Genomic DNA, 14,206 nt, shown 5'->3' with positions numbered 1-14,206 from the left:
AACGGGATTATTATGATTCTGTTTTTTCTTTATTTTCTATTGCATGGTAGACTCTGCAGAACAGTCCTAAACAAACTAACTAACATGTAAACAAAACCCCTCAGGACCGCCATGAACCCCTGTTATCCCTGCAATGTTCCAAGAGACACAACATCATTCCAATAAAGGAGCAATTAAAAAAGTAATGAATGTGAGTAGCAACAGTTCACTATGACTCAAGGACCAAACGCATTTTTCCTTTTGGAGTTGGAGATTGGGTTAGCATGGCTGTAGGCCTCCTAGCAGACCAGCCAACTCTGGAGTACATGGAACTGAACTTTTCCAAAAGCAGCAGTTTCCTATAGTGGAATCCAAAGCTACTAGAAGGGAGACAGACAGACAGACGGACGGAATATAACCTGGTTTCACTTTGAGCCCTGCCTTTGACACAAGGATTCAGGCTTTTCTCATCAACGTTTCTGAGCCACAGATGGTTTCATGCGTGTGCTCACTTCTGACACTATTACAAGTTCCACTGCCACTTGTTTCAACCGTCTATGCAAAAAAGACATCGGAAGTGATTGTTTCACAGTTATAGTCAAATTTTCTAATATTATGAACATTTTCCACTAGCCTGCCAATGTCATTTTACATGTTGTTGATTCTTTTATTATCTCTGTGGCTGTATGGAAATCAGAACTTCTTCCCTGGTTTCGAGTTTCATTGACTGCCTAGCCACCAATAATCCATTAGTATGCTTTAAATACCGTGCCACAAGTTGAACAGGGCAACCTCTGCTGCAGTAGTCATGACAATGGTATAAATGTGTAGCGTTAGATATTCCACTGAATATGCTTAATAAAACCTTAATAAAACCAAAATACAACAAAAAAACGAACCCTTTGATACTTGATGTATGGGCAAATGAATAACAATTACGAAAGTGTCTATTATGATTTGCAACACATATTAAATGTATGGCAGATATGCACAACATTAATTTCCAAAACACACTATTCATGTATATCTCTTTCATTTAGTCCCTGTATGCATGTTAGATGCTGTGTGATCTAGATAGCAGAGTCACATAATTTCTTTCAGGTGTTCAGAGTAGAAAAGCTAGCTATAATCACTGATTAAAATGGAAACGTGAGGTATCAGGGTGAGCGAACTGAGCAGATATATGAATAACAATCTCACTAAAAAACATTTTCTCAGGACATTATGTAAATGACCTTGTAAGTGAGAAGTAGTATTTTAAACAAAAAGCGATGTTGGAGTTGAAAAGAGAGAAAAGAGATGACTGAGGTGTAAGTCTGCATACACAGGGATATTTCCAATGTGGGGCCTATAATCTGATAACAAATAGATCATTCTGCACAGTGGAATATATTCATTTGCTATGACCCTCTGAATTGCAATGATATTTTAGGGAAAGGACAACCAACAGTTTCAGTGTAATATTACTTCCCTGTGTTGATTCTTGACTTTTTGTATACGAAATGTGATGTTTGGTACAAATGTAGGCCACTGATGTAGGCCACTGATGTATCATATTAACTTGAAAAATGTAAACTGAAACTGAAATACATTGATCACTTTCTCTTTACGTATTTTAAGATGAGAAAAAGCTGTATCTATCGACTCGTGTCCTGTTTTTTATTTAATTTTCTCTGTGAGAGGACTGGCCTTGACAGGCAGGATTCATTAGGGCAGACTACAGTGACAGGCAGTCTCTGCAACCCGTCCTGCCCAGCTCTCCAACTGTAAACAATAGGGGTGTGGATTAGTTTGGAAACAATGTGTTTATTTAAAAAGGCCACTTCCTGTATGGACTTAACAACTCTCCCATTAATTTTATTGGCGGCGGCTCCAGTTCTGAAAATCATTGTTTAGGAAAAATACAAAACACAAAACAAAACCAAACAAAACAAAAAAGGGAACATTTCACATTTGCAGTTGGTTCCTGTGTGATATAATAAGTGCATTAAAGAGAATTCCTGATGGCTATTTGTTCTGTACAATCTCAGATATCTAACATCAGAGAAAACAAATGAGGAAACATTTTGTTGTTCTTGTTTAGACTGCATTTTGTATATGTTTGGTGCTTCTTTGTTTACAGACATCAAATTCAAGGAAAAAGCATGTCTTTTATACATTTTTTGCTTTCAACATAAAACTCCATGCACAGTGTATGTTGGTGCATACAGGAGTTGAAATTCAGCAAGCACTAGGGAGAGCCCAGGAGCTACACCCACAAGCCCCAGTGCCCAAAGCCACGTCCTGTCCAAAAGGAGCAGGCTTGCAGTTTTGTCTGGAGGAGAAACCGTTGAATTAGGCACATTTCTATTACCCACAAAGCAGTGGCAGGCTAATGTTCACACCTCATGGATTAAAACAATGCTCTTTGAGTTAGCCTCATTTAGTGTTTGTCACATCCTCTCATAAAATGTTAACGAGGGAACATGTCTTTCACAGTAACTATAGCTACAATTAGCAAACTCAAGAGTGATTTACAAATGTGTGACAACAAACAAATAGAACAGAAAATCTACTAAGTAATACAACTTTTTTGAATTCCACATGAATACATTAATAGGGATCCAAAGTTCTTTAGGAACAATCCTACAGGAATTCTGCAGGAATAAATAGTTATCATCATACAGAGATAAGAATGGCGCCGGAGGGGATGGCTGCCGTTTTACCGGCTCCTAACCAATTGTGTTATTTTGTGTATTTTTTTTGCATTGTTTGTAACTTATTTTGTACATAATGTTGATGCTACCGTCTCTTATCACCGAAAAGAGCTCCTGGATATCAGAACAGCGATTACTCACCTCGAACTGGACAAATATTTTTTATTTAATGAGTCTGACGCGAAATATATAATGTTGCTCCCAGACAAGGCCCAAATCCTCGCCATTCGCATGAAGAAAATAAGGAGATACAGGGGTATGTCGGTGAGTGGGTAACCCGCCACTACCATCCGTTCTATTGGCCAACGTGCAATCACTGGAAAACTGGATGAGCTCCGTTCGAGACTATCCTACCAACGGGACATTCAAATATCTTATGTTTCACCGAGTCGTGGCTGAACGACGACACAAATAATATACAGTTGGCTGGGTTTTCCGAGCATCAGCAGGACAGAACAGCTACATCCGGTAAGATGAGGGGTGGGGATGTGTGTCTATTTGTCAATAACAATCGGTGCGCGTTGTCTAATATTAAGGTAGTCTCGAGGTATTGCTCACCTGAGGTAGAGTACCTCATGATAAGCTGTAGACCACTCTAACAAGAGAGTTTTCATCTAGATTTTTCATAGCCGTCTATTTACCACCACAAACCGATGCTGACACTAAGACAGCACTCAACGAGCTGTATAAGGCCAAAAGCAAACAAGAAAAAGCTCATCCAGAAGCGGCACTCCTAGTGGCCGGGGAATTTAATGTGCAACCAGAGAAAAAAAAAACTCTAGACCACCTTTACCCCACACACAGAGACGCGTACAAAGCTCTCCCTCGCCCTCCATTTGGCAAATCTGACCATAATTCTATCCTTCTGATTCCTGCTTACAAGCAAAAACTAAAGGAGGAAGTACGAGTGACTCGCTCAATACGTAAGTGGTCCGATGACGCAGGTGCTACGCTACAGGACTGTTTTGCTAGCACAGACTGGAATATGTTCCGGGATTCATCCAATAGCATTGAGAAGTATACCACCTCAGTCACCGGCTTCATCAATAAGTGCATCAATTACATCATCCCCACAGTGACCGTACGTACATATCCCAACCAGAAAGGGAAAGGGAAAGAAGCCATGGATTACAGGCAACATCCGCACCGAGCTAAAGGCTAGAGCTGCCGCTTTCAAGGAGCGGGACACTAATCTGGACACTTATAAGAAATCTCGCTATGCCCTCAGACTAACCATCAATACAGGACTAAGATTTAACCCTACTACACCGGCTCTGACGCTCGTCGGATGTGGCAGGGCTAGCAAACTATTACAGACTACAAAGGGAAACCCAGCCGCGAGCTGCCCAGTGATGCGAGCCTACCAAATGGGCTAAATGCCTTTTATGCTTGATTCGAGGCAAGCAACACTGAAGCACGCATGAGAGCACCAGCTGTTCCAGACGACTGTGTGATCATGCTCTCCGTAGCCGATGTGAGTATGACCTTTAAACAGGTCAACATTCACAAGGCTGCAGGGCCAGATGGATTACCAGGACGTGTACTCAGAACATACGCGGACCAACTGGCAAGTGTCTTCACTGACATTTGCAACCTCTCCCTGACCGAATCTGTAATACCTATATGTTTCAAGCAGACCACCATAGCCCTGTGCCCAAGAAAGCGAAGGTAACCTGCCTAAATGACTACCGCCCTGTAGCACTCATGCCGGTAGCCATGAAGTGCTTTGAAAGGCTGGTCATGGCTCACATCAACACCATCATCCTGGAAACCCTAGACCCACTCCAATTTGCTTACCACCCCAACAGATCCACAGATGACGCAATCTCAATCGCACTCCTCCCTGCCCTTTCCCACCTGGACAAAAGGAACACCTATGTGAGAATGCTGTTCATTGACTACAGGCCAGCGTTCAACACTTCCTGACGGGCCGCCCCCAGGTGGTAAGGGTAGGCAACAACACATCTGCCACGCTGATCCTCAACATGGTGGCCCCTCAGTGGTGCATGCTTCGTCCCCTCCTGTACTCCCTGTTCACCCACGACTGCGTGGCCAAGCACGTCTCCAACACCGTCATTAAGTTTGCTGACGACACAACGGTGGTAGGCCTGATCACCGACAACGATGAGACAGCCTATAGGGAGGAGGTCAGATACCTGGCAGTGTGGTGCCAGGACAACAACCTCTCTCTCAACGTGAGCAAGACAAAGGAGATGATCATGGACTACAGGAAAAGGAGGGCCGAACACGCCCCCATTCAAATTGATGGGCTGTAGTGGAGCGGGTCGAGAATTTCAAGTTCCTTGGTGTCCACATCACCAACAAACTATCATGGTCAAAACACACCAAGAAAGTCGTGAAGAGGACACGACAATGCCTTTTCCCCCTCAGGAGACTGAAAAGATTTGGCATGGGTCCCCAGAATCTCAAAATGTTATATAGCTGCACCATCGAGATCATCCTGACCGGTTGCATCACTGCCTGGTATGGCAACTGCTCGGCATCTGACCGTAAGGCGGTACAGAGGGTAGTGCGTACGGCCCAGTCCATCACTGGGGCCAAGCTTCCTGCCATCCAGGACATATATACTACGTGGTGTCAGAGGGAGGCCCAAATAATTGTCAAAGACTCCAGTCACCCAAGTCATAGACTGTTCTCTATGCTACCACACGGCAAGCAGTACCGGAGCGCCAAGTCTAGGTCCAAAAGGCTCCTTAACAGCTTCTACCCCCAAGCCATAAGACTACTGAACAATTAATCAAATGGCCACCCAGACTATTTGCATTGACCCCCCTTTGTTTTTACACTGCTGTTACTCACTGTTTATTATCTATGCATAGTCACTTTACCCCTACCTACATGTACAAATTACCTCGACTAACCTGTACCCCCGCACAGTACCGGTACCCCCTGTATATAGACTCATTATTGGGCCCCGTGTAGCTCAGTTGGTAGAGCATGGCGATTGCAACGCCAGGGTTGTGGGTTTGATTCCCACGGGGGGCCAGTATGAAGAAAAAAAATGTATGCACTCACTAACTGTAAGTCGCTCTGGATAAGAGTGTCTGCTAAATGACTAAAATGTAAAATTATTGTTCTTTTATTGTGTTACTTTTGTAAACTTTTTTTTTACACTTTAATTTATTTAGTAAATATTTTCTTAACTCTATTTTCTTGTGGTCCTCTGTAGCTCAGCTGGTAGAGCACGGCGCTTGTAACGCCAAGGTAGTGGGTTCGATCCCCGGGACCACCCATACACAAAAATGTATGCACGCATGACTGTAAGTCGCTTTGGATAAAAGCGTCTGCTAAATGGCATATTATTATTCTTAAAACTGCATTGTTGGTTAAGGGCTTGTAAGTAAGAATTTTCACGGTAAGGTCTACACCTGATTTCATTTGATTTGATTACTTATAATTTCATATTTTATATGGCGCTATACTACTCAGAATGATAGTTATTTTTGGCCCTCACCAGATTTTCATCCCTGATATTGAGTAGCCTCAACAAACACGGTTATAAAGTTCATTTGCAAGACCGACAGATATGTACGAACATGAAAATGCATTATAAATCAGCTGTGCAACCTAGCCTATACAGACATGTGATCAGAGGGCGTGGGTGTAACAGGTAAACTCGGGGGAGGGTGTTTAATAATATCCTAGTTAGTCATGTAAATCCCACCCTTTACAGGCAAAGCGCTCCAGTAGATCCCTGTCAATTTCCTGCAGCTGTGCTTGGGCGGATTTACATGAATACATTCTATCACTTGCGCTTAGCCTCCTCTATTATACATTTCCTTACTTTTGGGGGAAAGGTTACAAAATCTTTATAATGTTTTTTTCTCTTTCTCTTTCACTTCCTGAGAAAATAAGGTTTTATTTACAAGCCACCCAATACGGCATCTTTTGTAAATTGACTCCTCAATTCTGTCCACGGGCCAGGCGCAAGAATGTTAGCTGCCTGTTTCCTGATAAGCTGGCAGAAGCTATCAACCCCCGCAAGAAGATAGTGCTCTGTATTTCTGTCATGCTTTATCATCAGCTGAGGTGAAACTAAACCGGTTCTAAGCAAGAGTAGAGGGGCCATTTCCGTGGATTACAGACTCTGACTTTAATTTCAAAGACCAATGGTGTATCCAGGGAGGGTGCATGCTTCGCTTGCCACAGATTGGCAGCAGGGCTCAGATAAGGGCTCACTCTCGTTGTTCGTATTCACCATGGGGCCTATTGATCTCTGAGCTAAAATACATGGCAAATGGTGTTAGAGCAATGGTGTGGGTCTCCATACACCAGGCATAGCGAGCCGCGTGCCAACTCCTCTCCCCTTTGTGCCGAGGTATACAGGAAACACACTACATGAAGCCAGGAAATTTGTCAGGAGTCATTAAGGAAGGAGGTGACAGTCAAATGAACAGCTTTTAGTATTTACGATTCTGTACAAAAAGCCACAATGAATGTGATTTCTACACAACTGAGCTGCATGGTTGGGATGCAGGAGATAAGTTTGACTATGATTTCTTATAGAATCCCAGTCTGTATTGAAAGAGAGAGGTCCTCTGTGGCATTTTCAGGACAATAAATGAAAAGTTTTGTCTTGCATGTCTGGTTTCATCTTGCAATATCATTGCATAGTTGTTCAAGAGTCTTTATGAGAAACCTTGGGGAATCTTTAATATTCATTAGATTTAGGAGCACAATTCATATAGACATGTCTCTCTGTCTGTGCAATTTTTCAAGAACAAATTTGTGAAACGCATAATCACAACATGAGGGCCTCTTATTTTAATATCAGTGGGTGTTATTATTAGAAAACCATTTCAAATGATATGTCACGAGGGAGCAAATATCATTTACAAATCACTAATGACTTGCAAACACTCCTCTAGCCTCCGGTGGAAGATGACGACTATACACAGTAGGCTATGAGCTCGCCATTCGGCAGAGACTCAATGAGATCCAACATTTTGGTGGGAGGAAGAAGAGGGGAGAAATCCAACGTGACACCTGTACACATAAGAAGAGTGATTCAGTTGTGATTCCCTGTCTTATCTCTTAAAAGCCAATCACTCAAACAACTCATTACTATGATTGTCTAATGGTTTTGTGGTGTTTGTTCTGAATATGCAAATGTAACACTAAAATATGTACATATCCTGTTTTGAAATGGATTTGATTTTAATATAAATTATTTAGCGGGCATTATTAATATTACACTTTGCATCTTTAAACTGGGCGGATCGAACTCACCTCAATGCCGGACTGCCTATAATTAGTCATCAATAAATTATATTCATAATGTCAGGGAAGACACTATACTAGATCCTTGATCTAATTTTACATGGACTCACTTGGTCATTAGTTCAGTATGGCGTGAATGCCATTCTATGCAAACACGAAGGGGTGGCCGGGGTGCCTGATATGGCCTGACAGTTGGTGCATCAAGCTGGTCCTTCATTAATGTTAATCAGCGCGCAATTGCAAATAATCAAATCAGTATCAAATCAATTCACCTATATGCACATATTCGAAAGCACTTAATTTTTTGTCTGTCGTCTTGGTACTTCTCCCCCTCACGTTCTGAGCTGTAGAACTAAAAGTTATAGATGAACACATATATGATCGATTTTGTAATTATCATTTTATTAATTCCACTTCATTTAAGAATACATTGTTAGAAAGTTTGACCCACTAAAAGAAAAGTTGTACCGACTCTGTTGGATTGGAAACATTCAAACGTTTTGGGAATTGTAGCTAAATAGAAGTGACACAGACCACAAGGAGGAATCTGTCTTCATCACCAGCCAGACATAATAACTTAATGCAAATTGTAACTAGTTAAGCACAGCAAAATGATATGATACCATTGTCTCCCCCAGATTGGTATTATAATGTTAGCATGTGCAAAATAATTACATTTTCTTCCTGATACAATTACATTATTTGTTCTGGTTGTATTATACACCAATAAAAGCAAACATCATATTAGGATTCATGGCACTTTTTCCATTGCATTATCAATATATGGAAATAATTGTCTGCTGTGAGATTAAATTACATTATTGTGTATCTTTTTCATTCCTAATAAATAATGATGGATGGCTTTTATTTTCAGCACCACCTGCAACCATTTTATCTTCCCCTTGCAAGTTAACAATGAAACAAAAGAAAGAAAGAAACCGTATGAGAATGAACACCACAAGCAATCTAAACCTTGAGGTGGCTTTTCAATGCTTCTCAGACTCTTAAGTTTGAGTATTTGTCCTTTGTGGGAAAACACCCCACAAAGTGTATTATTTCTGTATAACAAATTGAGTCAGCTTGCCATCATCACGACTGCGTCTGTATTCATTGAATCCTGTCTTGAATAGGAGCCAGACTTAGACATGGGTAGTTAGTAATGTGTGTAGACATGACATGGGGAAGATATAGGAGTAGATTCTGTATACACAACATTTCTTATTAATAAGCAAGTCTATTTTATCAGGATCTATATTCAAAGCACAGGGACACGGTATCCAAATATCTGTGTTTATTTACAAGCTGTGTCAGTAATTAGGATATCTGTTAAATTCCTTATGGCTGATAAATGTATTGACAATGCCTCTAAGTGTGCACAGATCCACTGTGTAATCCTGCCTATGAGTAATGGTATTGAAGCTGACTTGACTGACAGAGGGGAGACATTATTAAGCAAGCTTCCTAAAGATTGTTTCCCATCCTGGCAAATGCCTTAGATTATATGTCCGCATACGGAGGCCTTTTTCTCATTTACAATTCTGTTTCAGTATAGTTTTTTTTGTTGCATAGCCTCACTTTTAATCAGTGAATTGCACTTTGTGGCGATAAGAGAATTGATTAGCTACCAGTCTTCAGAAGGCTTCATGTTTAATTGGGTTTTATTTTTTCTTAATAGTCAATACTGCTCCCTCAAACTTCTGTTGCATTTGATGCATTTGTTGGCATGCTGTTATTGGAGATAAAACAAGGTAAGGACATTATAGTCCTAGTTAATTGGCATCAGAAAGAAAAATGCTGTTATAACTTCATAACTTCTTAAGTCATGCCTTGTGCACAGCTAGACGTACACCATTGTAAAATTTACATTTTAATGAAATATTTGAATAAGTACTTGAAATTCACTCTACCAGGTCTCCCAGTTCTAAAACCAACATTTCATGTTTGTGTTTTGAATGGCAGCGTCAGGGAAATTAGCATGCCAATCATACAGATTAGGGAGGCATCAGTGTAAAGTCACAGACTGCCTCAATCAAGGTTCACTGCAGGTAAACACTGGCCATGACATGTTTAAATGATAGCTTTTTGGAAAGAGAAAGTATTACATTTAGAGGGAAATGAGAGAGGGAGACAGAGAGAGATTGAGTGTTCACACAAACATCAAACCTTGTTTCCATTTCGAATAATACGCTTTGCCAGAGTTTTGGTGGGATAAATGAGGAGTATTCTTTCAATCATGGCTCTAATAATAATGTAATAATGTAGGGTCAGGGTTAGTTAATAATCTAGTAATAATATATTAGTTGTTTTGTTTAATTTGGTTATGGGTTGGATTCTAAATGTTCATGTGTCAGACAACTGTTGTTGTTTTTAATGACACTGTATGTCTCTCCATGGAATTGTCTATGTTAGTGTGCCTTTGTGACCAGGTTGACATCAACACATCATATAATTCTCGAGAATTTTTGACATCCAAATTCAAACAACAACTTGGTATCTTCCATTAATTCATTGTGACATAAAGCGGGAGAGTGAATTGTAATTATTCATGTTGTTTTGCATCTCTTCAATTATTCAAACTCAAGAACACTGCTTAATGTTGAATATTGGAACATGACAAAAATGCATCTTAATAGAGTTTGGCTGCTTGTTTGGGTGTCTTTCTTTTCTGATTTGGTCATGGGGTTTAGACAAAGGAAAGACTACAGATACCTGTAATTAATACCACAGTCACATATAATAATGCATTTTTCAGATGCCCACCTACTTCGTACTTACTGTAAGTCTTATTGCAGGGTTTCCCAACCTCGGTCCTGGGGACCCCAAGGGGTGCACGTTTTGGTTTTTGCCCTAGCACTACACAGCTGACTCCGATAATCAACTCATCATCAAGCTTTGATTATTTGAATCAGCTGTGTAGTGCTAGGGCAAAAAACAAAAACGTGCACCCCTTGGGGTCTCCAGGACCGAGTTTGGGAAACGCTGTCTTATTGACTTGCCTGTACCCCTGAAGTACCCCCTCATGAACATTTTATCAGCAAGCCTATGGTCTCAAGAGTCTTCTCAAGTACCCCCTGTGGATAGGCTAAGTACCCCTGGTTGGGAAACACTGGATAGACAACTTAACAGTATGTATGTATGATGGTTTAGGAACAATATTATACAAAAGTTCCATATATCTATCCTATCTACAATCTCTCCATGCAGTTGTTGGGTATGCAAATTAGGCCTGACTTTGACAATACATTTCTTCTTTGCAGTTTCTGTGTTACGAGGACATGGAAAGCCATTGGAACACAATAAGGGGTTGGGTGAGGTGAGCTTGCTTTACCTGGCTGATTCATGCTAATGCTAGGAGACCACAAACCATCTGAGATAACTTACGTATTTGGCAAACTACTTGATAAACATGTATCAAAGCATGCCCCATCATTCACTATCACACAAGGTCACACTACAGTATTCATGTTTTTTTTTCCATGTCAGTATTACAATGCACAAGAGTTCCCCCTCCTCTGTAATGGTGTATAGAATACAAGGAGACGTCCAAGGCACTTTGCTATTTACCCAACAGGAGTAATTATTGTTGGCTACACACAGAGGAGTGCTATAACTGATGTGATAAGTACCTTTATTCTTTAATCAGCCCTGCACTTTCTAACTTTCCTTTGAATTGCTTGGACTCTATTTGAAACCTAGATGCGGCTCCTAATGAAGAAGAAAGCCAGACGAGTATTCATATGTAGTCGTGGTCAAAAGTTTTGAGAATGACACAAATATTAATTTTCACAAAGTCTGCTGCCTCAGTTTTTATGATGGCAATTTGCATATACTCCAGAATGTTATGAAGAGTGATCCGATGAATTGCAATTAATTGCAAAGTCCCTCTTTGCCATGAAAATGAACTTAATCCCCAAAAAACATTTCTACTGCATTTCAGCCCTGCCACAAAAGGACCAGCTGACATCATGTCAGTGATTCTCTCGTTAACACAGGTGAGAGTGTTGACGAGGACAAGGCTGGAGATCACGCTGTCATGCTGATTGAGTTAGAATAACAGACTGGAAGCTTTAAAAGGAGGGTGGTGCTTGAAATCATTGTTCTTCCTCTGTTAACCATGGTTACCTGCAAGGAAACATGTTCCGTCATCATTGCTTTGCACAAAAAGGGCTTCACAGGCAAGGATATTTCTGCTAGTAAGATTGCACCTTAATTAACCATTTATCGGATCATCAAGAACTTCAAGGAGAGAGGTTCAATTGTTGTGAAGAAGGCGTCAGGGCGCCCAAGAAAGTCCAGCAAGCGCCAGGACCGTCTCCTAAAGTTGATTCAGCTGCGGGATCGGGGCACCACCAGTGCAGAGCTTGCTCAGGAAAGGCAGCAGGCAGGTGTGAGTGCATCTGCACGCACAGTGAGGTGAAGACTTTTGGAGGATGTCCTGGGGTCAAGAAGGGCAGCGAGGAAGCCACTTCTCTCTAGGAAAAACATGAGGGACAGACTGATATTCTGCAAAAGGTACAGGGATTGGACTGCTGAGGACTGGGGTAAAGTCATTTTCTCTGATGAATCCCCTTTCCGATTGTTTGGGGCATCCGGAAAAAAGCTTGTCCGGAGAAGACAAGGTGAGCGCTACCATCAGTCCTGTGTCATGCCAACAGTAAAGCATCCTGAGACCATTCATGTGTGGGGTTGCTTCTCAGCCAAGGGAGTGGGCTCACTCACAATTTTGCCTAAGAACACAGCCATGAATAACACCGCCATTAATAAAGAATGGTACCAACACATCCTCCAAGAGCAACTTCTCCCAACCATCCAATAACAGTTTGGTGACGAACAATGCCTTTTCCAGCATGATGGAGCACCTTGCCATAAGGCAAAAGTGATCACTAAGTGGCTCGGGGAACAAAACATCGACATTTTGGGTCCATGGCCAGGAAACTCCCCAGACCTTAATCCCATTGAGAACTTGTGGTCAATCCTCAAGAGGCAGGTGGACAAACAAAAACACACAAATTCTGACAAACTCCAAGCATTGATTACGCAAGAATGGGATGCCATCAGTCAGGATGTGGCCCAGAAGTTAATTGACAGCATGCCAGAGCGGATTGCAGAGGTCTTGAAAAAGAAGGGTCAACACTGCAAATATTGACTCTTTGCATGAACTTAATGTAATTGTCAATAAAAGCCTTTGACACTTATGGAATGTTGTAATTATACTTTTTATTTTATTTATTTTTTATTTTAGGGGGGATGGATCAGCTTAATATTGCAGATAGATTGTATCTTCTATCAATGTAATTGTCTGCATCACTTCCAATCCCCCATGTTTATTTTTATTTTTATATATATATATTCCCCTTTATTACTTTTCAACCCCACCATCCTTTCCCTACTTGGAGTAAATTAGTGAACAACAACGCCCAGGCCTCTACTTCCGGTCTATACGTACTATCTACACCTTATGGACAGAGTTAATTTTACAATAATTCTATATCTATATATATATATATATATATATATATATATATATATATATATATATATATATATATATATATATATATATATATATATATTTATTTTTTTGCTCCTGAACTTCTTCTACTCTCAACCTCTCCGATCATTTTCATGATGTCCATCCGGTTTGCTTCTAAATGCCATATCTTTCTAACTGTGCTCCTTCCCAAAAGCTCCCAACATACAACCTATATACTTATTATGGACACAGTATGCTTACATTATTAGCTATCTTTGTTATTATTTGTTGTTATTTGTTATTAGTCCCATCCTTCAACTCTATTCAATACCTCCCATCTATCTCTTAACACCATCCATATAGGATTTCTATTTGCCATATATATTTCAACCGTACTGTGATGTTTTACAAAAGTTCTGAACCTTTCTATTCTCATTGCTTCTACAGATTGTGAATTAAAAATAAACATTTTTGCTAAAAGTATTATTATATTATTGATTGATTGACTATGACTTTTCAGATCACCCAGTAATGCTATCTGCAAGGTTAGTTCCAGGTAAATATTGCAATCCTTTAGCCATTCCTGGACCTGTGTCCAAAAACAAGCTACAAATGGACAGAACCAAAACAAATGATCTAATGATTCTATCTCTTCACAGCAAAATCTGCAGAGCTGGGAAGATTGTATCCCCCATATAAATAAAATTCTATTGGTAGCAAGAATTTTATAAAATAATTTAAATTGAAAGATTCTAATTTTTGAATCCGGTGTTGTTTTGCGTGTCAGTTCATAAACACTATGCCATGGGATCGGTAC

Source organism: Coregonus lavaretus (genome assembly GCF_964263955.1).
Source record: "Coregonus lavaretus genome assembly, chromosome: 8".
NCBI classification, from domain to species: Eukaryota; Metazoa; Chordata; class Actinopteri; order Salmoniformes; family Salmonidae; genus Coregonus; species Coregonus lavaretus.
This window is presented reverse-complemented; position numbering follows the sequence as displayed.